At 48.6% G+C, this 23,528-nt stretch overlaps 1 pseudogene; it reads right to left on the bottom strand.

Moving 5' to 3' along the window:
* The window catches only part of LOC144933710 (epidermal growth factor receptor kinase substrate 8-like), a 42,255-nt pseudogene that overhangs the window by 10,407 nt on the left and 8,320 nt on the right, over positions 1-23,528 (bottom strand).

Here is a 23,528-nt window from a genome sequence, read left to right as displayed (position 1 = left end):
CTCGAAGGATACCAAATTTCTGGGAGGATCAACCAGGACATGGCGAGCTGGAATCCCCAGCATCGCCCACGTTTACCCAGGCACACTGACTCGTCTCTTCCTCTCAACCTCACCCACAGAGGCACAGACACGCGGATAACAATAACCACCATTCCAATCAGCTCCACATATTTCCGTACCGCATCAGTCCATCTCTTCTCTAGCCTATGACATGCCCGGTTTGCCTCCTCTCTCCAGTCAAACAGAGGCTGTTTGGGCATGCAGTGGCTAGGCATGCAGTGGCTAGGCGTGCAGTGACTAGGTATGCAGTGGCTAGGCATGCAGGCTACACGACCCAGCCACACAGCCTTGCCTGCTGGAGGGGTTCACCAATTGGACTGTGTCCAGATCTTTCAAGGATATGTGAGCTCATCTTCTTGGTTCTTTCGGTAAAGTCATGTAGAATGGAAATAATAAAATAATAAAATAAAACATAATAAAATAATTCGCACGACGTTTCGGCTGTCTCCCCGACAGACCTGGTCTTCACCTGAGGATGGCTGCTTGCGTTGTGGCCGAAACATCGTGAGAATTATTATATTATGTTTAATTTTATTATTTTATTATTTCCATTCTACGTGACTTTCCCGAAAGAACCAAGAAGATGAATCCCTGCAGTCACGAAAGCTTTAAATCGAAAGATATGTGAGCTCCTCACACAATCCAGTCTGGTTAACCCCAGGATGGATCGTAGGCAGGCCAGCCTGACTGTTTCAAACTGGAGCGGATATTCCTTAAAATGGTTCCACATTTCTCAGGCATAGAGAAGGGAGGGCATAACTATGGCCGAGAAGACCCGGAGCTTCATATAGAGCGGAAGGCTAGGTAGCTTCCATATATCATTATGCAGGTGATGAAAATATACTGCTGCTCCACTGATTCTGAGTGAAACCTCCGCTGCCCAATTGTAGTTAGTCATAAGCACACTGCCTAGGAAGAGAAACTTCTTCAATCAGCTACCGACCGAGACACACATATTCATGAGTTCACTTGCTGTTGTATCAACACATCTGGCTCTGCGTTGAACACAGAGAGTATCAGTGTTGCCGTATCTTCATCTCTCATGGATAACAGTGTAATGCGGGCGTAAACGGCCTCGCGGATATGACGTAACGGGGGGGGGGGGGAGTTGGGTCACGTGGGGAGAAGGGAAAGCGCTTAAGGGCGGGAACCGGAAGAGACGGGAGGAGAGTGTAAGAATAAAGACGGGAGGAGGCCATGCAGGGCAGGGGGTGGAAAGTGGCGTGATCACCACAGGACGGGACTCGGCACCGTTGGCCAGCGGTGTCCGGGCACGGGGGAGACAGAGAGCAGCGGTGGGGCTGCAGAGAGAGCAGCCGAGAGACTGCAGAACGGGCGGAGAGGCTGAGAGGAAAGCCAGCAGCGGAGCTGCATCGGGAGCCAGGAGAAAAGGCTACGTGAGCGACGGCAGCAGAAGGGCTGCCGAGCGGGAGGTGGAGAAGGCTCTGAGCGAGGGCCGTGCGGGGCGAAGTTGTACGAACCCAAATAAAGGACAACGGAGACAGACACAGTGAAAGAGTCCTTTATTACACTGGTGTCAGAAGTGAAATGGCATGTCAAAACAGCTCAGAAGAAAGAATATCCCTGCACCATTGTCTGCTACATCTTCCGACGACGATGACCTTCCTCAGGCAGTGGACCTGCCTGCGATGGAGGAGGAAATCCGAGCGGGAACGAGTGCTGGTCCGGGAGTGCAAGATGTCGCCGCGTCGGTGGATCCGCCCGTGCAGGAGGACGCTGACCTACGATGGAGGCAGATGGCGGCACAGCTGGAGACCTTGAAGACCGTATTGGCGCAACTGTGCGACCTCGTCACGCCAGTGATGGCGTCGGGGAGGCCCGGGGGTGATCGGCAGGCCGCGGCCTTGCCTGCGCTGCCAGCGCCCTCTGCTACGCGGCACGAAGACGCCATCTTGGGCGTGGCAGGGGAAGAACCGCGGAAAGCCGCCATCTTGCGCCCTCCGCGGCGGGGGGCCGCCATCTTTGACACGTTGCGGTGCGACGCCATCTTGAATATACCACGCGACGAGTCGCCTGCGGAGGACGGCGCAGCGAGGAGTCGCAGCCGTCACTTGACAACTGTTAAAGAATTCTCCATCGGTGGCGACTGGAGTGCTTTCGCCTGCAGATTTTTAGCGGTGGTGCGCTCCGCCAGGTGGACTGACGCAGAGGCCCTGGAAGTTCTGCCAACTCTTCTCGACGACGAGTCGGTCCGATTCTTCCGTTCCATCAAGGCCGAGAAAAAGAAGACACACGGATCAGGGCCGAAATTTTTCTTCAAAGTTGTTGGGGGAGGTGTGCGCAGCTCTGGGAACTAAAAATATCCGGACATCTCCCTACCACCCGCAGATGGATGGCATGGTTGAACGGCTGAATCGGACTCTGTCCGCCATGCTGTGTCACACGGTTAATGAAAAACAAGCGGATTGGGATTTGCATATCCCTGGGGTACTCTCGGCATACCAGATGACGCCTCATGCGTCTACAGGATATTCGCAGTTTTTTCTTATGTACGGTCGCGAAAACGTGCCGCCGATGGATGTGCAGTTGGGAACAGGAATGCGGGGACCTACTAAGCCTCTCCCTGATTACATTCAGGACACCATTCGCCGCGTCACTGAGGTGCGGGAGGGGGCCCGCATGGCTACGGCCAAAGCCCAGGCCCGGAACGAACGGTGCGCTCGACGCTCGAAGTGGAAGTGCCCCTGGAAGGTGGGGGACATGGCCTGGCTGCATTGCCCGCAGGTGCGGCCAGGGACCTCCCCTAAATTACATAAACCATGGCAAGGGCCTGTTAGGCTCATCGAGGTTCCCAACCCGCAGTCCGCACGCGTCCGGTTCGGATTTCGGCGCTGGTACGTCCATACGTCTCGCTTAAAACCATACGTGGCCCCTCGAACGGATGCGTCATCTCCTGATGTTGCCTTGCCGGTGTCTGTTGCTGCCGACGCACCCTTGCCTGTGCCTGTTGACCCTGCAAGAGCGCCTGTCGTGCCTTTTACAGACAAACCGGCCGTGACATCGCAGGAGACAGGGGACTCTGCTCTGGGTGGGCCTACCACGGCTGCGGGGACACCGGGCCCCGCCGCCCTTCCGACCCCACCACAACCACGATTGCGGGACACCCCGGACTCTGGTCCTTCGGGGAAACGGGACCGTGGCGTTGGCGGGCCTCCAATAGCGACAGGCAGTTTTGATCCTGTCGCTCCTAAAACCCCGTCACGTTCTCGGTCTGCAGGGGGGCCACCGCTCATCCGGGACGGGCCGGCGACCCGCACGCAGTCGAAGTCCCTTACTTTTCGTTGATTAATGTTGTTCTTGTTCTTGTTAGTATTGTTATATTCGTTGTATGCTCCGTTGTCCGTTCATGTCTGATGGTTGGTGGTCACTCGCATTACTTGTTTGTTTCAGCCGAGGACGGCTGGAATTTTCTCCACGGGGGAGGGTGGTGTAATGCGGGCGTAAACGGCCTCGCGGATATGACGTAACGGTGGGAGGAGTTGGGTCACGTGGGGAGAAGGGAAAGCTCTTAAGGGCGGGAACCGGAAGAGACGGGAGGAGAGTGTAAGAATAAAGACGGGAGGAGGCGAGGCAGGGCAGGGGGTGGAAAGTGGCGTGATCACCACAGTAAGGGACTCGGCACCGTTGGCCAGCGGTGTCCGGGCACGGGGGAGACGGAGAGCAGCGGTGGGGCTGCAGAGAGAGCAGCCGAGAGACTGCAGAACGGGCGGAGAGGCTGAGAGGAAAGCCAGCAGCGGAGCTGCATCGGAAGCCAGGAGAAAAGGCTACGTGAGCGACGGCAGCAGAAGGGCTGCCGAGCGGGAGGTAGAGAAGGCTCTGAGCGAGGGCCGTGCAGGGCGAAGTTGTACGAACCCAAATAAAGGACAACGGAGACAGACACAGTGAAAGAGTCCTTTATTACAACAGGATGAATTTGTCATGGAAACTCTTCCGTCTGATCCCTGAAGACATGAACTATATATTGTGCTGCTCAAGCTATGCAACCACAAAAAATACACAACACCACTATGGCTAACCCCAGTGGGTCACATGCTTGCCAAGCATAACGCAAAAAAATATTAAAGGCAGTAATTCGGGGGTGCATTCAATGGGCGGAGAAGCGCTCTGTTTTGTCGTAACAAGGTGGACTTCTGCTCTTATTAAGCAGTGCATTATCAGAATATTTATTAAAACTTGAGGAATCAGATGAGCTATAAATCTTTTTTTTGCAGATGTCCAGTAGGGGCGGGTGACGTCACGCTCCCACTCAGCCAATGAGCCTTGTGTACGCGAGCGGAGAATTCGTAGGAAGATACGGCGCCTCCAATTGACGGGAATTTTTCCGCCCAAAAGTATTTTATTAACAAGATGATATCAGGTACACACAAAACAGAGCATATGAAAGTGGGTTGATACCAGCGCAACCCACACATTAATGATTAGAATGCAATGCAAACCTGTCTAAACTGCATGTTTCAATAAACTCTACAACCTCCTGGTGTCTTCCTAAGCTCTCATACCTCAGTAGAAAAAAATTGGGTGGGAAGGGGAGAGTGCCTAAATGCTCTCATGAATGCTCTTAAGAGTCAATGCGCACTGGAGGAGAGGTAGTGAAGGGGTTCCATGTTTATTGAGAAGCTTCCTCCCTGCCCCTTAGTTTTTTTACTTTGCGATTGGCCGGATTTTTAAATGCACACCAAATGATCAGCAGGGCAGCTCCTCAGACCGTTAGCTCCTGTTACGACATGCTCTAGGCTCACCAGATCGTCCAATTGCAAACCGCATCGGAACGCTCTACTTCATTGAATGCACCACAGCTGCTTTATGCAGTATTCCCTCGTTATTCACGAACGTCCTGTTCACGATTTTGGCTATCTGCGAATCGCATCTGGAACTCTACACGACTGCATCGAGAGAGAAAAAGAAAGGAACTGATGAAACAAAGTGATGAGAGAGAATGTGATGCGAGAAGTTATTAAATAAAGTGATGAGATATAATGATGAGATAAAAGATAGGGTTTCATAGGCCAGTATCATTATCTGCGAAATTTGCAATTCACGAGCATCTTCGGAACGTATCCCTCGTGAATAACAAGGGAGAACTGTAGAATATGAAAGAAAAGTTTACTCGATAATTTTTACATTTCTCATTTTATTTGCAAAAGTCAAGACTGACCCGCTGCCGTGGGCCATGTGAAATGCATGACATCGAACCACTGTTTCCTACCACAAGTGTGAGGGCGAGCTTAGACTTTTGAAATATGTCAAAAAACTCCTCCTGGGAAGGCAAATCGCTGTTCGCAGTAGGACCAGTGTCTGCAGAGAAATATCATCAGGTACTCACTTTAATAAGAACAGCAATGATTACAGTAGTATTATACTATTTGCAGAGTTGGCTATGTACGGTGCGAAAGAAGGTCAGCATACATACAAAGGGCCATTGCCATATGTTTTGCAGTTGTACAACACTGTGCTGTACTGACATGTACAGGGACTCCTCTACTTATGAACACTTGACTTACGAAATTTCAGAGATATGAACAAACCTGTCCGTATGTCCAGTTGCCTGTTCGGACCGAGAATCGTAAGTTCAACCACCGATCAATAGATGGTGGCGGTGGCATCTACAAATGCAGGAGATTATACAACTTTTAAAGCCATTCCCTGTGTTTAGTGAACATGCCGTACAACATGTTTGGAATCAACAGGAGTAAAGTTAGACTTACTAACAAATCGACTTACGAACAAACCTCTGGAATTCCTGCAGTCACGAAAGCTTCGAATCTAGTTTAGACCTCTGGAACTTAACTCGTTCGTAAGTAGAGGAGTCCCTGTATACAGTAAAAACGCAAAGTATGCATAGCCTAGCACTGGTATATAGTCTATGGAACAACATAATCATGGTAATATCATGAGTCAAAGAAATGTTGTTTGTGCACATGTATATATTAATCACTCCATCGCTAACATTTATAAACTATAGCAACAATAACACGACATAGTTTAGTTGTTGGAAGACGTTCAACCATTTGCGAGTGCATACAGTGTCGTCTATTTTCTGTTATAAGAGCCTGATTCCATCTTGTAATTCCCATTTCAAGCTTCAACCTGTGTATGATTATAATTGAAGTATAAAACCTTTGTTGAGTACTACCACTGGCGCCACATTGGCGAGATGTTAACTTCCTCGCCTGGTATACAGGGGGTCATGGGTTTGATCCTGACCCCGATGCCTCCTGTATATTTGGAGTTTGCATGTTCTCCCCGTGATCATGTGGATTTTCCTCCGGGACTGGGTTTTTTTCCCTCCACATTTATAAACACATTTCCACATGATAAGCCCACTTCGTTGAACTATCATTTGTGGCCAGATCACGTCTGAAAAAAATCTACGTGACTTTACCGAAAGAACCAAAGAGTATAAATTAAAAAATAGTTTATTTTAGAGTAGTCACAGTGATTAACACAACAAAAAACACAGCACCTGCATCTTTGTCCAGTTTCGACACGAAAATGAGCATTTCTTCCATTAGTTGTGTTAATATATCCTGAAGAATACAAAACAAAATTAATCTGAAATCACTGACGCCAGCATCTCTTAAAATATCTCTAAATATTGTTTTTGCGAAAAATATATACTTAGCTAAGTGCGTATTCAAAATTCAAGCAAGTTAATGTAACTTTACATAAAATATAAAGATGCCAAGCTGACAACAAAATTATATCAGATCTTCACTGCGGTGGCTCAGCACGTCACGTGTACCATATCACGCTCCCTTTTCCTGGCGTCTATGTCCTGGTTGTCCTCTGCTTCCATGGATGAGCCACTTGTCAGGTCGAACTCTGTGGGACATACAGATTTTGTACATTTAGTGAATGCCATTCTACGCATGTTTGTGCTACATTCATGCAAATGCCATCTCAAAGGCAGTGAGGCATTCAGAATAGTTTTGATCCATCGTCATGTCGCAAACCTCTTCTACACATTGATGCATTTCAGTCACTGTTATATGAGCTGAATTATTGATTCATGACTTACATGAAAAGAATCTGTAATGGAACTGACTTAAAAATACATTACTTAAATGAAAATAATGTGTAATGAAACTGATTTAAAATACCACAATGTCCACCGTTTTCACACAAGTGGCATCTGAAATTTAATTAGGATAATGATTGAATTCCTATTATAGAGAGGTACTATTTGACTGCCTTAGCCAAGGTGTTGCTATTGCTTGGCTAAGGGGCACCGTGGTGGCGAGATTTTATCACCCTCGCCTGGTACGCAGGAGATCTTGAGTTCTATCCCGACCCTGACGCCTGTATATTTGATTTGTCCATGAAGCCATCCAGATATATAAACACGGAGACAATTTCAACCGATAAGATGGGTATAAGCTGAGCAATCATTGGAAGGACGTTATTAACCAAGCAAAGTCGTAACTTGCTGTTGTGCTTCCATTCTTCCCTGCCGTTTAGCTGTTATCTCCGACTCTCTGAGTTGTATTGCCCGATTAGGTACCTCTGCATTAACGGGCTGGGGTCTCACTAACATGGCAACTTCTGCTCCCTTAGCCTCGATGTACCGATGGTTCTAGCTGTGTGATGGGCTGTGTGTCTCACTGGCGCGACCACCGTTGCGGTGGTTCTCTTTCGTGGGCGCGCTTGCCTCTCACAGCGCAGTTGGCAGCGTCGCAGCAGTTTGTGCTATACATAGACATGACATTAACTTGCTAATCCCCCTAATCTCTCTGCCTAATCTCTCGCATCAACATAGTGCTAATCTCCCATTAACACTGCTGTTGTGCGCATATGCGGGGACGGTGCTCTTGTGCGGCGACGGAAGCTCATTTCATGCTAATCTCTCTCACTAATCTCTCTCCCTAATCTCCCCCATTAACAACTGACATGCTTGCGTTCGGGGATGGAATTCCTTTCCAGCTCAGACCCCGCTTGCTTGCCCTTCACCACATATATAACCTTGTTGTAACAGCTCTCTCGCTGGTTCAGTAGTTCCACTGCTGGATTTTTTTTTCTGCCTGAGGACGACCGCTTGTGTCGCGATCGAAACGTCGTGATATATTATTTTTTATTTTACTTTATTTTTCTCCATACGTGACCTTACCGAAAGAACCTAAGAGTATGCATATTTGGAGTTTGCGTGTTATCCCTGTGGTCGCATGGAATTTTTCCCTCCATATTTAGAAGTATGCGTTTCGAGTATTTGGCTGCTATAAATTTCCACATGATAAGCCACTTCATTGAGCTATAATTTGTGGCAAGGTCGTCTCTGAAAAAAGAGCTTTACAGCTCAGTGGGCCTTAGCTGGCGAAATAAAATTAAAAACATATCTTACTATCCAGACGATTTGAACACTAAACAACTGGATAGCATCTTAAACGCCACAATGGAGGCTTATCAGTGGTACCTAAAGTCAACACCATCACTCTGACGCTCTGTGCAGACAGAAAATAACTGTATACGAATGCAGCCATATCAAAGCCATCCAAATCGGCAATCAATGCCAACTTAATTTAAACACAAATATATACCGATTCCATTGCCTGAGATTGCACAAATTGTAGATGAGCTGAGCAACAGTTCTTGTCATTTTCTACATTTAGGGCCCAAAGAGAAATGGTGATATATTTCGGTGAACACCAATATCCCAAACAAACACCTGATAACTGATCCCACTCAATAATATGTGGGCTTTAAACTAACTGGAAAACAAAAATGGACGAATTCAATCGAATCTGCACATCTCACCAAAGATAAATAACTACTTTTACACGTCGAAAATTAAATAAAGCCCAGCATGCCATCACATGAACACCAGCCACATCATAGAATGCAGAGTACAAAAACTGAGTACTCAAAACATTCAACAGATGCATTGAAGCGATCCACCACACAGTTACTGAAGACATTTCCTGGCTGACTAATCTGGACATAAACACAGAAGTTGTGATTCATCCAGGCAAACGGATAAGAAACAGATTGACTGAGCAGTTCAACCAGCTTTGTGACAATTTCATAAAAAAATATTCGTGATGTTTGCACACTGCTTGTAATGTTGTAAACTATTTGCCACCATCGCTATCAAGTCAATGGCTAAATGAACACGGCCCTATTCTAAATCTATGATATGTACAGCATGCAATGCATCTCTTACGTCGTATTTCCAGTCGAGAAGCTCACAGTCCAGCCAGTATTGCATTTGCTCTCCTTTCTCAGTCTTGAGCACTCCTTACAGCAGCCTTTTAATCAAATTATTATCCTTGAAATTCAACACCAATACACACTGCCTCTCTGTTCAAACATCAATGTTCTCGCTTTGCCACCGGATAACAAAATCCACATATTTTCTTCAGTGGCCAAACAAAGATCCTGCATGTAAATAAATATCTCTCTCCTAGTTATTGCTGGGTCAATATTTAGAACTGGTTTCAATCACTTAAAAAAATGTAATACCCATCATCAATGTGCTTTGCAACCAGTCGCTGGACATTTTAATCGGGTCGGATTCACCTAAAGCACCATTCAAGTTGCTATTCAACACCGTCCGTTTCATTATCTGTGTGTACATTCTTCTCAAATGTTCCAGGTAGCTTCAGAACCTGTAATCTGCTCCTCGGGTGAAACAATTGCCTCTTTGAACCCCTTTGGATGCAACATAGAGAATGTTTCCAGCTAATCGTTTTTCAAGCGAACATAAAGGTAATTTTTGTTTTGTTAAAATACGAATTGTATTCTCAATTCCGCAGCATTCGCTTAAGTTTGGCCCGTGAAGCTCTGTAACGAGCAGCGAACGTGCTATAGCTAGACCAAGTCACCGCTCCAACATCATCCACTCGTCAGCAGTTGACTACGCCGATGCACACTCGGGGCTACGCGCACGTTTTGCATTGAGAGTGTGATCATGAATAACCAGAATTATTTCTTCCACGTATAAAATGCAATGTCCCTGTTCAGCCGTGCACATTTTCATAATATGCATATTCATGGATGACTCTAACAGCAGAACAACCTTGGCTTCAGCGATAAGAGACGCATATTTGTATTCTATTCAATCATTATTCGTGAAAGTATTTCAATTACAATATTGGTCTGTGCATGTGTGTATGCGCGGTGGCACAGTTGTTAGCACGCTGCAACACCAGTGACGAATATTTGAACTGGTCCTGGACCTCCCCTCGGTCAACTCGGCCTGAAATGATTGCCTGGTGCGGTGTAGTAAACATCGCCACTGGGGAGACAAAGACGGTGGGGCGTGGTGCTGGCCACCCACCCCTTCGTGTGCCTGCCGGCCTTCATAGGTGCTGCTACTCACGAACAGCACTTGCCCCAATATTCTGTTAAAAGCCATATGGAGGGGGCGGGGGGAACTGTTAGCTTCGCGTGTGAAAAACAATACCTCGGTTGGCTACGCTGGCCGTCCATGCAGCAATACGACTTTTCTTTTCACTCTGGGATGGTGTTCCTGGCAACTGAGGTATATCCATGTCTTCAATCCCAGGCTGTTTACAGGCTGCTGCTATCTCTGGCACCATTTTTTCGTTGTTCTCCGAGTTTCCCGAGGGCTCCACGTGGTTCAGCTTCTCTGCATTCTTCCTGAAGGAGGACGAGGAGGCAAACATTTAAGAGAAACACACAGTGTGACTTCCATCAAAGAAGTGTTTAAAAACAAAATATGTCCGGCGTTCGTGGATTTAATTTGACCGTTACTAACACATATATTTATATTTGCGAGCTGTATATTCTCATTGCTCTAAGGCATTCATTGTAAGGATCATGATTTGCATTCATGAAGGACTTGTGTTTTGCTCATGCAACAGTGCGAGTAAAATCTTGGCTTTACCGTAGAGTTTCTGGTCGCTTCTTTACGTTTCCACACAACCTGTCAGTGATCGCACTCTCGATGTCACTCCGGATCAAATCCGCCTGCAGCAACAAGCGATAAAAGGTGTTTGTGGGTTAGTTCGTGCATTGGAAAATCGCTTGCCTACGCGTTAACGCGTGGACATAGAGGATCCAATCGGTGGCGCTCGCCAAGTCTTCACCAATCGATTACAACTGCATCTCATTTTACACGGGTTTTGCATTCTCGAAAAACGGCACGTAACTCAAAACCGCACAAATTAAAAATAATTTTTCCATAAGAAATAAATGAAATGGTGGTGGTTAGTGAGAGCATGCTATCGAACCTCACTCTTACGTCTATATATTTCACGGGTTACAATAACATGCATTTACAATTCTACCCCAACATGTATTAAAGAGAGTAACAGCCTATTTAAATCAATAAAAAATCAAGTTAAACAAAAATATGTTTTCACACGTAGTCAGATGATTAAGTGTGGTGGCTATACTGTGGGGCTGGTGGAGGGGAGGAGTGGAGAGTGGCGTGCGAGGAGGTATACGTCTCGTGATGCTGCTGCCCCTGTTGTGGTGGTTGTTGGCAGTACTCCCTGCTGCACCTCAGCCAGCATCGCTACTCTACTTTCCTGCCCCCCCTAAACCCCTCCGACTAACGATCAGCTCGCAAGCAAGTTCCGTGCACCGTGGCCAACGTGCTGGAGGCGCGCGCTATCTCAATGATAGTGCGCGCAGAGCAAAAATAAGTGCGCGTTCATTTAACGCGCGATTTACAAAATCGCGTCACGCTAACGCGGGTAAAATGCGAGGCGACTGTACTTTAAAATCCATGGTGGCCGTCATTACAATTGGCGCGAGGGTGCGAATTGTGAGCTCGCTTTGATGGCGAACCATCCTCACGGCCTCAGCCAGCACGGTGTTGTTCGCTCGATGGAGTTGCAGATATCTTGGGGCAATTGTCGAGCAGGGAAGGACCGGGATCAAGATGATTATGAGAAAGGAGGGAAAAAGCGGGGAGTGCCTTTGGAAAACTGCGTTTGATTATGAAAAGCAGCCTAAAAAATTGCGTTTTAAATTAGAGAATAATTCCATTGACATGCAAAGGATCAGACACATGAATACTGGCACACAAAAATGAACGGTGCACGAATAATGCGGAGAGAGTTTCAACGAGAAACAACAAGAAGGACACGTGGATCGGAGGACAAACGCAAACTAGATAACATCGTATTGACTGTTATAAAAGTGAGTGTATGCTTGGGCAGGATACGTCGCTCAAATATAAGGTGACTGGCGGACCGACTGGTGATGCAGCGGCAGGCAAGAGAGCAAACGCGTGCGAGGGCTACGGCCAACACGGAGACGGAGGAACGAAATCGGCTCGTGTGCAGGAGCGAGATGGATAATGGCCATCACGAGGCGTTCATCCGGCAGTATATATACAACACATTGGCCGTTGGTGCTGGAGGATGCTACGAACGTCATGGCACAATAGCGTGAGCGGCTGGAGAGTTTGGAATTAGAGCAGGGGTCGGCAAGCTGCGGCTCCGGAGCCGTGTGTGGCTCTTTAATGAACTGCTTCGTGATAGTTATTTATTAAGGACCACCACCGTCTCATATTCACCCAGTCAGTGCCGGATTAAGATAGTGCCTGTAGTATATGTTATAAAGGGGCCCTAAATATAAAAAGCATGTAAATATTAAAACACACATTTTTTACTTGCATAGTAAAGTAATTGTATGTTTTCATTTCTATACAGCCAGATAATACGATAAATCGCTAATCTTAAACACCCAGTCGTTCATAAAAGTTGAAGGCGATATAGTACTAAAGTAATAAAGCAAGTGCAGAATCACTGAACCGGAATTGATTACTTGAAAGCATTTAAAGTGCGGGTCCCGTAGCATATGTAGCTACTTTTGCTACTAGGATAATCCGGCACTGCCCACAGTGTGTTGAGGCTCTTGAAATCTTGAGCTTTTTTTTTTACCGAATTCGAACAAAAATGGCTCGTCTTGTTATTGTTTGCCCACGCCACCCCCACTGGAAGAGAGGATAACAAGAGAGAGTTGTAGATGTAATGGGTGTGTGTGCGTGCGCGCAAGAGAGAGGACACGTGACGGAGAGGCAGACACTTGAGTGGCACAATGCGAAAGGGGACATCTCAGCCAGAGGAGTGTGGTGTGTGGCAGGTTTACTGTCCAATCGTCGCGCTGCTGTGGGAAAGTCTCGCCTTGATGACTTCACAGTGGAACAGGTGCAGGTTGTTCTTGCGCTGCTGTTCGTTCCAACACACCAGGGCCAGCACCGACACGTACGGCGGCTCTTCCATGAACGACGTGCACACCTGAATCAACCCCATTGGGTATTTGTTGAGCTCTTCCTGCGCGCAATTATTGTTCGCGTGAAAGAGACACATTGCAAAAGTGAATGGCAGCAAAATTCCAACGATGAATGACAATTATTTGCTTGATAAGGGTTTTAAAAGTATATTTTATCAGGCCCCATGGTGTAAAGCAGGGGTCCTCAAACTACGGCCCGCGGGCCACATGCGGCCCGCCGAGGACATTTATCCGGCCCATGGTCACTAATTGGGCTGCGCTTGTGAGCACTAATTGGGCAGCGCTGGTGAGCACTAATTGGGCTGCGGTGGTGGGCACTGATTGGGCCGCGGTGGCGAGCACTGATTTGGCTGCGCTGGTGAGCACTGATTGAGCTGCGGCGGTGGGCACTGATTGAGCTGTGGCGGTGGGCACTCATTGGGCTGCGCTGGTGAATGGTTCAATGGGCCAATTGACTGGACTTGCCCTCAAGGCCTAAGGCTGCCAGCCCTCCCCTGGCTGCGCTTGACTGGCTCTCCCTCCCTCAGCTCCCTCACTTGCCCCTCGGCTCCACTCCCAGTGATATTCCTGTGTGCTGGGGATGTACTGCGATCTGTGAACAAAACTGCAGGTGTAATTAACTTTTTAATGGCACCCGCACCAGTGTGAGCCTGGGGTAAAAGCGGAGTTCCCCCAATCAGACTGCATTGATGGGCAGTGCAGTCTGTATGTCTCTGTGTGGGCAAAGTTATTGCTGGTATATTGTTTTTGTAGCGCTGTATATATATTGGTATTTTACTAATAGCAATTTTGACTCCCTAGGAAACAATGATGTCAAGAAAGAGAAAAATTTACTCGGAGTGTAGGATATTCAAAGAACAGTGGACTTATGATTACTTTTTCATGCAGTACAAGGAAAGAGCTGTGTGTCTGATATGCCAGAATATAGCGTTTGTGTTCAAAGAATACAATTTACGTCGACACTATGAAACTCAACATGAAGATAAATATGATTGTTTGGTCAGAGAAGTGAGAAAAGATAAAATATAAAAACTGAAAAATACATTAACAATTCAGCAAAATACTTTTGTGAAGCAGAAGCAGCTAAATATTTCATCACTGCGAGCAAGTTTTCAAGTTGCCAAGCTAATAGCGTGCACTGGCAGACCATTCGTGGAGGGAGAATTTGTTAAAGAATGCCTTCTTTCTGTTGCCAAAGAGATGTGTCCAGAGAAGGCCGATTTATTTAGTACAGTGAGTCTTTCAGGACCTACAATTACACGGAGGATTGAAGAAATGGGAGACAATTTGCATCAGCATTTGCAAAACTCCACAAAAAAACTTTCCTATTTTTCCTTGGCACTCGACGAAATCAATGATGTTCGTGATTCTGCACAACTTCTAATTTTTATTCGTGGGACGAATGACTATTTTGAAGTCACAGAAGAGCTTGCTGCACTGCAAAGCATCAAAGGAACAACTACAGGAGAGGATATCTATGAAAAAGTTTGCCAAACTGTGAATGGTTTGGAGCTGAACTGGGCTAAACTAGCCAGCGTGACAACTGATGGTGCTCCTAGCATGGTGGGGTCTAAGAAAGGAGTAATTGCTCGCATTAACCAAGAGATGGACAAACATAACCATTCTTATCCAATAGCCATACACTGCCTCATCCACCAACAAGCACTGTGTAGTAAATCACTGAAGTGGGACTCTGTTATGAAAATTGTGGAATCTTGTGTTAACTTCATTAGAGCTCATGCACTAAACCACAGACAATTTCAGGAATTTCTGTCTGAACTAAATGTTGACTATGAAGATGTTCTGTACCACACAGAAGTCCGTTGGCTGAGTCGAGGGAGAGTTTTGAAACGTTTCTATGACTTACTTCCACAGATTACAGCTTTTCTGCTTTCAAAAAACAAAGAAGTACCAGAGCTCAATGATGCAGAATAGAAATGGCACCTTGCCTTTCTGACAGATGTAACAGAGCTACTCAACAGTTTCAATGTGCAACTTCAAGGAAAGGGGAAGCTCATCTGTGATATGCAATCACATGTCAAAGCATTTGAAGTAAAATTAGGCCTCCTCATCAAACAAGTTAAGGAGGAAAACTTCTGCCATCTCCCCACAACTCAAAATCTGTTAGCGGAAAAACCATTGGTTGCAATTCCCAAACAAAACATGTGTGGATTCACTGGAAAAATTGCAAAAGAAGTTCCAATTTAGATTTAAAGAGCTTCATCTCCATGAACAGGACATACAGCTTTTCCGTAACCCATTTTCTATTGACATTGAAAATGTGGATACAATTTACCAAATGGAACTGGTTGAACTGCAGAATTGTGACTCTCTGAAAGACGCATTCAAGTCAAGCAGCCTTCATAATTTCTATGCATCTCTCCCCTCTGAGACATATCCTCATCTCAGGAACCATGCACTCAAAATGGCAACCATCTTTGGCAGCACTTATGTCTGTGAACAGACTTTTTCCAGAATGAAACATTTGAAATCTCCAACCAGATTTAGACTAACGGATGCACACTTGCATCACTTGTTACGACTAGCAGTGACAAATATGGAACCGGACATTGACCATCTCATTAGCCAAAAGCAGGCCCATAGTTCCCATTGAAATACTGGCAAGTTTGTTGATTTAACTTTACTTGTTCTTCATTTTAAATATTGTATTTGTTCCCGTTTTGTTTCTTCACTTCAAAATAAGATATATGCAGTGTGCATAGGAATTTGTTCATAGTTTTTTTTTAACTATAGTCCGGCCCTCCAACGGTCTGAGGGACAGTGAACTGGCCCCCTGTTTAAAAAGTTTGAGGACCCCTGGTGTAAAGTGAAGTCTCTAACTCGTATTATCCCCTCTGTCTCTCTTCTATAAAGATGGTCCATTTGTAAAAACTTGGACAATTGTATACACATCCTTTTCAGTCCAAAGTGGTATTCACGAATGTGTTGAGATTTTTTTTTGTTATTGATATTGCGCCCTTTTCGCTGGGGAATCTGAGAGTGCTTTACTTATACACCACATCTTATTGTAAACATGTTAAAGGGCACTCCCCCACTGGAAGCTGTCCCTGTGCGGTCACAAGGTGACTCAGCACTTGGCTTGCAAACAGGCATCAGTCTGCCAGTAGAGTGCGATGATTGCTTATGAGTAAACTCAATTTACTAATTTGGCAAAATTTGAACCATGACCCTGGCACAAACTATTTACATCGTAGGATCTTTAACATCCACTGTGAAGTAAACGGTCCATGTTGTTGTCGTTAATACATCTGCAGTAATAAATATAGCGGCTGCTGGCATCAAACCGTGAACCTTTGCGCCAAGTGGAGATGACGCTATCCCTGGGCCATGTCAACTCGATGTATAACGAGAACTGTCAACCGATTTTTCATTCTATCATTTAGTTATATATAAAGTTCCAAACATATAAAACAATGAAATAGAAATAGCAGATAGAGATATTTAAACTGTATATAAATCTACTAATATTGGGAAATAGCTTTGTTTCTTTGGAAGATTTATTTTTACTTTAATACCCGACATAATTATTTGAAAACATATTCTAATATCACAATTTGAGTGTATATTTATTATTATTACAATAAAACATTTTTCAAATCATGTTAATTTCAGTTTTGGTCTTTTAAAACGAGGGTCATCTTACATTGCATAATGTATCAGTATATTTCTTTTCACATTTCGGAAAAACAATGTGAAACACTATCAGTCCACTCAAGCTGTGCGACCGCAGACCTTCTGCACAGAGTTGGATGTCGACCGGAATGCGTTTTGGTATTGAACAGCAGTGATCAATGGGTTGATCACTAAATATTCTTGTGCATCGCAGAGCAAATCAGAATGCTACCAAAGGCAAACGACGATTGTCGTTATGGCCAATGGTGGAGCCAGGATTTTCAGGTAGGGGGCAACCGCTCCAACAATGGAAAATTATAGGAGTTGTTAGTAAGTAAGGACTTGTCCCTTGCTTTTTATTCGACGCGTGTGCGGCGATGGCGCAGCCATCGATCGAGGGTCGAATTTGAACCGTGTGTGATCGGCATCGCGCTCGCTGAAGGTGTTTGCCTTTTGGGAAGTCGTGTACTGTATACGCTACTGCGCACAATTCTGTGAGTCACTTATTGACATTTATGGACTCAGACTATTGTCCTATCATCTCGGAGTCCTTGGCACGTAATAATGTGCTACACAGAGGCAGTGGGGGTCGGCAAATGTTGATTCATTACTAATAAACCCCAATGATCCGATCAAAATTAGAGATTTCGATCGGATCATTGGGGGGGGGGGGGGGGTACTGCCTCCACCCCCACTGGCTCCGCCAGTGGTTACGGCTGATGGAAAATAAAACTTCCCCACTAAGAATTAATGGATTTTAAAAAATAACTTTTCTATATTATTGTAATAAACGACTGGACCACGATGTCTGGCTCAGTGTCCTTTATTATTCGGTTCGTGCTGTACACCCACACGGCTGTCTTTACTCTGTAGCTTCTCCACGGTGCTGACTCCAATGTCGGCCCGATCCACAACAGCAGCTCCGCTGCTGTTTCTCTCACACAGCCCCCCTTGGCTGTACTCGCTGCTGCTCTTCTCCCTCCGCAGCTCTCCCAGCTTCTTGCTCTCTCTCTCTCTCTCCGCAGCTCCTCCTGGCAGCCACACCGCTGCCTCTAACAAGCAGCCCCCTCTCTCTCTCTCTCTCCGCAGCTCCTCCTGGCAGCCACACCGCTGCCTCTAACACGCAGCCCTCCTGGCTGTCTCCTCCTCAGCTGCACACCACTCCGCAGCTTCCTCTTATCTTCGGGGTTGGCTCCCGATGGCCGTCGGCGCCCCCCCCCTCTCCACACTTGCCCGCGTGGCCTCACTCTTTTCCGCTCACACCCCGACCCCCTTCCCCTTCCGGTTTACCCGCTTAAAGCCCCGAACCTTACCCCCACGTCACATGACTCCACCCCCCCGTGACGTCACCTCCGGAAGGTCGCTTACGCCCGCATTACACCACCCTCCCCCGTAGAAAAATCCCAGCCGACCTCGGCTGACCAATAGCAAATCGTAATGCGGCGAACCGAGCTTCCCCCCCTAAAGGACACTAAGCATATAATGTAACAGCAAGAACAACAACAACGCAATCAACATCAACGATCGTACAAAAGCATGCAATAAATACAACTGTAAGAAAAAAATAACAAGACAGCAACAATCAACGAAACGTAAGCGATTTGGAACGTGTGCGGGTCGCCGGCCCGTCCCGGACGGTCGGCGGCCCACTCGCAGAACGGGAACGCGATGAAAGTCGAGGAACGACAGGGGGTAATCCCCCTCTCGCAGCTGGAAGTCCACCGCCGTCCCGTGTCTCTAAAGAGTTAGTCTTGGGCTCGTCCTGTGACCGTGCCCGCAGCTGGGTCGGAAGGGCTGCAGGGCTCGAAGGTCCCGCAGACCTGGCAGGCGTCCTCCGAGCAGGGCCCCTCGTCCCCCGCAATGTCACGGCCGGCCTGTCTGGAACAGGTACGACAGGCGCTCTAGCAAAATCAATGGACGCAGGCAGGGGAGAGTCAGCAGCAACAGACCCCGGCAAGGCAACATTGGGGGATGACGCATCATGTAAGGGAGCAACATATGGTTTCAAGCGCGACGTATGCACAACCCAGCGACGAGACCCAATCTGGACGCGTGCTGTCTGTGGGTTGGGAACCGCAATGAGGCGTACGGGACCATGCCAGGGTTTGTGCAATTTCGGCGAGGTCCCCGGACGTACCTGTGGACAATGAAGCCAGGCTAGGTCCCCAACCTTCCAAGGGCACTCCCCCTCAGACCGTCGCGCATATCGCTCGTTCCGGGCCTGGGCTTTGGCCGTAGCCACGCGGGCATTCTCCCGCGCCTCCGTGACTCGGCGAACCGTGTCCTGAATGTATTCAGGAAGTGGTTTCCGAGGTCCCTTCACCCCAGTTCCCAATTGCACATCCACCGGCGGCACGTTTTCCCGACCATACATAAGGTAAAACGGCGAATATCCCGTAGCCGCATGAGGCGTCATCCTGTACGCCGAAAGCACCCCGGGGATGTGCAGATCCCAATCTGATTGTTGTTCACTCACGGTATGGCAAAGCATGGCAGACAATGTCCTGTTCAGCCGTTCAACCATACCATCCGTCTGCGGATGGTATGGGGATGTCCGTACTTTCTTAGTCCCAAGGCCCGCGCACACTTCCGCCAATAATTTAGAAGAGAAATTCCTGCCCTGGTCCGTGAGGAGTCTCTCAGGCGCCCCCTTATCCATAATATACCCAAACAAAAAGGCGTCGGTAATGGCCGCGGCCGACTGATCAGGCAACGGCCAGGCCATCGGCCAACGGGAGAGGTACTCAACCCCCACCAGCAAATATTTATTACCCCTCGCCGATGGTGGAAAAGGTCCCAATATGTCCAGTGCCACCAATTCATTGACTCGAGACACCTGAATCGACTGGAGAGGCGGCACGTAAGGATGTTTCGGCGGCTTACGTTGTGCACACGCAGGGCACGCGCGAACGTGCCCTACGACATCTGTCGCCATGCCGTGCCAAAAATAATGACGTTGCAACGTCAACAAGGTCTTCTGCACCCCTAAATGTAAGAGAGTGTCACAATGGAGGGTTCTAATCAACTCGAACCGCAAGGACGTTGGTACCACCAGGCGCCAACGTTCCTGGAACCCCTCCCGCCACATAAGCAGACCATCTCGGAGAGCGGTTTGCGGCCCCACAGCCGTACTCGGACTCCCATTGTCCTTAGCAGACCGCTTCCGCAAGGACACCAATGACTCATCCATCATCTGTTCCCGGATCCAGACAGACCGCGGCAGATTCAAAACCCCGTCAGCCGGTCCCGGTTCCATCGGAGTGTCCGACTTCTCGACGGCCAACGTGAGCGGCTGAGGGGGGTTTGGAATCGGCGAACACCTATGCGTCCCCGACTCACATTTACAAGGGGCGCGCCGCGGTAATCTGGAAAGTGCGTCAGCGTTCGCATGGCGCACACCCTTCCGATGTTGAATTTGGAAGGAAAATTCCTGTAGCGTGTCCAACCAACGTGCCAACTGTCCGGATGGCTGGTCAATTTTAAGGGCATATTGCAAGGCCGCATGATCCGTACGCACAATAAAAGAACGACCGTAGAGGTATGGTCGAAATTGCCGTAGGAAAAAAACAACCGCCAATAGTTCTCTGCGAGTGACACAGTAGCGGGTTTCCGCAGGAGACAAGACTCGGCTACCATACGCCACGACACGCTCTACACCCCCTTTAGACTGTGATAACACCGCCCCAATACCTGTGTCACTTGCGTCCGTATCAAGAATGAATGGGTGATCGAAATCGGGATAATCCAATGTTGGGGCCGTGGCCAATAGATCACGCAGACTCCGAAAGGCCGCCTCCTCCGGCTGTCCCCAACCAAACTTCCGTCCTTTACCCGTAAGGAGATGCAAAGGCCTCGCAATCGTCGCAAAACCCGGCACGAATCTTCGGTAATACGAGGCAAATCCCAAAAACCGCCGAACATCCCCCACGGTGGCCGGAGTCGGCCAATCCCGGACGCACGCCGTCTTTTCCGGATCCGTGGACACTCCCTCAGCGCTCACAATGTGCCCCAAATAGCGGACGGACCGTTGCAGTAGGTGACATTTCTTTGGTTTGAATTTCAATTTGGCAGAACGCATCCTCGTGAACACTGTCTCCAGCCGCGTCAAATGTTCATCGAATGTGCGGCTGAAGACAATGATATCGTCCAAATATATAAGACATGTCTCCCACTGCAACCCCGTCAAAACGAGCTCCATCAATCTTTGAAATGTAGCAGGGGCCGCATTCAATCCCATCGGGAGACAGTTGAATTGAAATAACCCCTGCGGCGTACGGAATGCGGTTTTCTCCCGTGAGGACTCGTCAAGGGGAAGCTGCCAAAATCCCGAAGAGAGGTCCAGTGTGGAAAAGAACTTAGCCCCCGACAATGCGTCGAGGGAGTCATCCATACGCGGCAGGGGGTACGCATCTGCCACCGATATCTTATTCAATTTGCGGAAATCAACACAAAATCGCAATTTGCCATCCTTCTTCTTAACCAAGACGACTGGAGCGCCCCATGGGCTGTTAGATGGCGATATAATGTCCGCAGCCAACATGTCTTCCACTGCCCCCCTTACGTGTTCTCGTTCCGCAGGACTCATCCGATGCGAATTTAATCGAATAGGGGCAGCATCGCCCGTCTCAATGTGATGGTAAAGTAAGGAAGTGCGGCCCAAATCCAAATCATCGGAGCTGAACACATCGGAATATGTCAACAACAATTTACGCAGCGCACCACGTTGCTCCATGGACAGGGAAGAATTTTCGTCACATAATTGAGCAACCCAACGATCATCCGAACTCCTTGGCTCGGAAACCCCAGCAACAACTCCCCGGCTATGTGGACAATCATGGGTCGCAAACGCCGTAGTGGCATGTGCCACAACCGTACCGGCCGGGACACGGACGTTTTCTCCCCCCGCATTAAGCACCTGTAAAAACGGTAATTGATCCGGCCGGACGATGGTCTGTGCCCCCACTAACGCCAACCCGGTTGTTATCGTGGCGGACGGTGACAACAAGACCCCTACTGCTCCTAGCCGATCAGGCAGGGGCTTCCGATACCGCAAGGGTATAAGCATCTGTGTACCAGGTGGAATGTCCACAGATGCGACGGACAGCGCCTGCACTTGTACGGCCGAAGCAGGTCGCCCCCAGGGCGACGGCAGAAACTAGATTTGACGGCCCCCCGGCAGTTCAATACAATTCTCATTGATTTTGATCAAAATGGGCATCTTAGCCAAAAAATCGGTGCCTAACAAACAAGGAACCGCCAAAGATCTCGATATCAACACAACACCCGAGGCCGACACATCCCCAATAGATATCTTAGCATCCACCTGACCCACGATGCCCATGCTACCCCCGTTCGCAGCGACGCACGACCCATAAACCGGACGCACAGCCCCCGACGGAATGCCCAACAGATGGAAAATGACATCCGATATAATAGTCGCAGACGCCCCCGAGTCGACCAAAATGCGCACGTCCACACCTTGTATGGACCCCGGTACAGTGGACGAACCCGTAGCGGCCGCGACAACTCTCCGCGCCAATTTGCGCCACTGCGTAACTGAATGACAAGGCCCCGTCGATGGCCTTTCTTTAACAACAACAATAGGATCGCGCAACACAGGTGGTGGGTGAGGTGGAAAGCCTTGCCGAGTGTCTGGTGCGTGCCGACATGCCTGTTTCGGAGGATCTTTAGCCGACTTGACCGGTGCCGAGGCCTCCTGCTGCGGCGGAGCCGGGAAGCGGGCCCAGCAGTCTCTGGCGTAGTGGCCCCTACGCCCGCAGCGGAAACATTCGGCCTCGTTGCGCCGAAGCGCAGGCCTCGCCTCCTGACGGCCCCGTTCTGGTAGCACCGCGCGCGGTCTCGGCCCGCCGCGTCCCGTCCATGGAGCGGAGGCGGCCGTCAGTTGTTGAGGGCCCCGGTCATCCGGAACATAGACGGCCTGCGCAGGGTTCCACCCCAGCGCATCCCCTTCTTTGACGGGCCCCCCCGTCCACGCCGTCACTTGTTTCCAGCGACGGAGGTTGAATTGCGCATCGAGACACTTAGCAGCCATCCGGGAAGTTAGCTTCTCATGCCCACACACAGGCATGGGGATCCCTAGATCCCGAGACAGCTCCAACATCTTCCCTAATATGAGAGGCTCAAGCAGGTCCTGTGGCGTCTCAGGATAAGCTGCCATGGCCAGCTCCAGCACCGCACCCCTGAACGCCACGGGCGACTCCTCTGGTGCTCGTTGTCGTTGAGCGAATCGCCGATGCGCATCATCTGGTGGCTCATAAGCATCGGCCATTTCTTGAAAAACACCACATAAAGTTGCCTTCTTATCGGTCGCTATGGAACGGAAGAATCGGACAGATTCGTCGTCCAGAAGAGTCGGCAACACCTCCAAAGCCTCCGCATCGGTCCATCTTGCTGTGCGTACCGCCGCCAAGAAGCGGCAGGCGAACGCGCTCCAGTCCCCACCGACGGAAAATTCTTTAACCGTTGTAAGGTGGCGACTCCGACTCCTCTTCCCGCCGTCTTCCAATGGTGGTGGTTGTGATGGCAAATTCAAAATGGCGTCGGCCCGCGGCGTGGCCAAGATGGCGGTTTGGCGCCACGGAGCGCGCAAAATG

This window comes from Lampetra fluviatilis, chromosome 8 (assembly GCF_964198595.1).
Source record: "Lampetra fluviatilis chromosome 8, kcLamFluv1.1, whole genome shotgun sequence".
NCBI classification, from domain to species: domain Eukaryota; kingdom Metazoa; phylum Chordata; class Hyperoartia; order Petromyzontiformes; family Petromyzontidae; genus Lampetra; species Lampetra fluviatilis.
The sequence above is the reverse complement of the archived record's forward strand: the minus strand, read 5'-3'. Positions and strand labels throughout refer to the sequence as shown.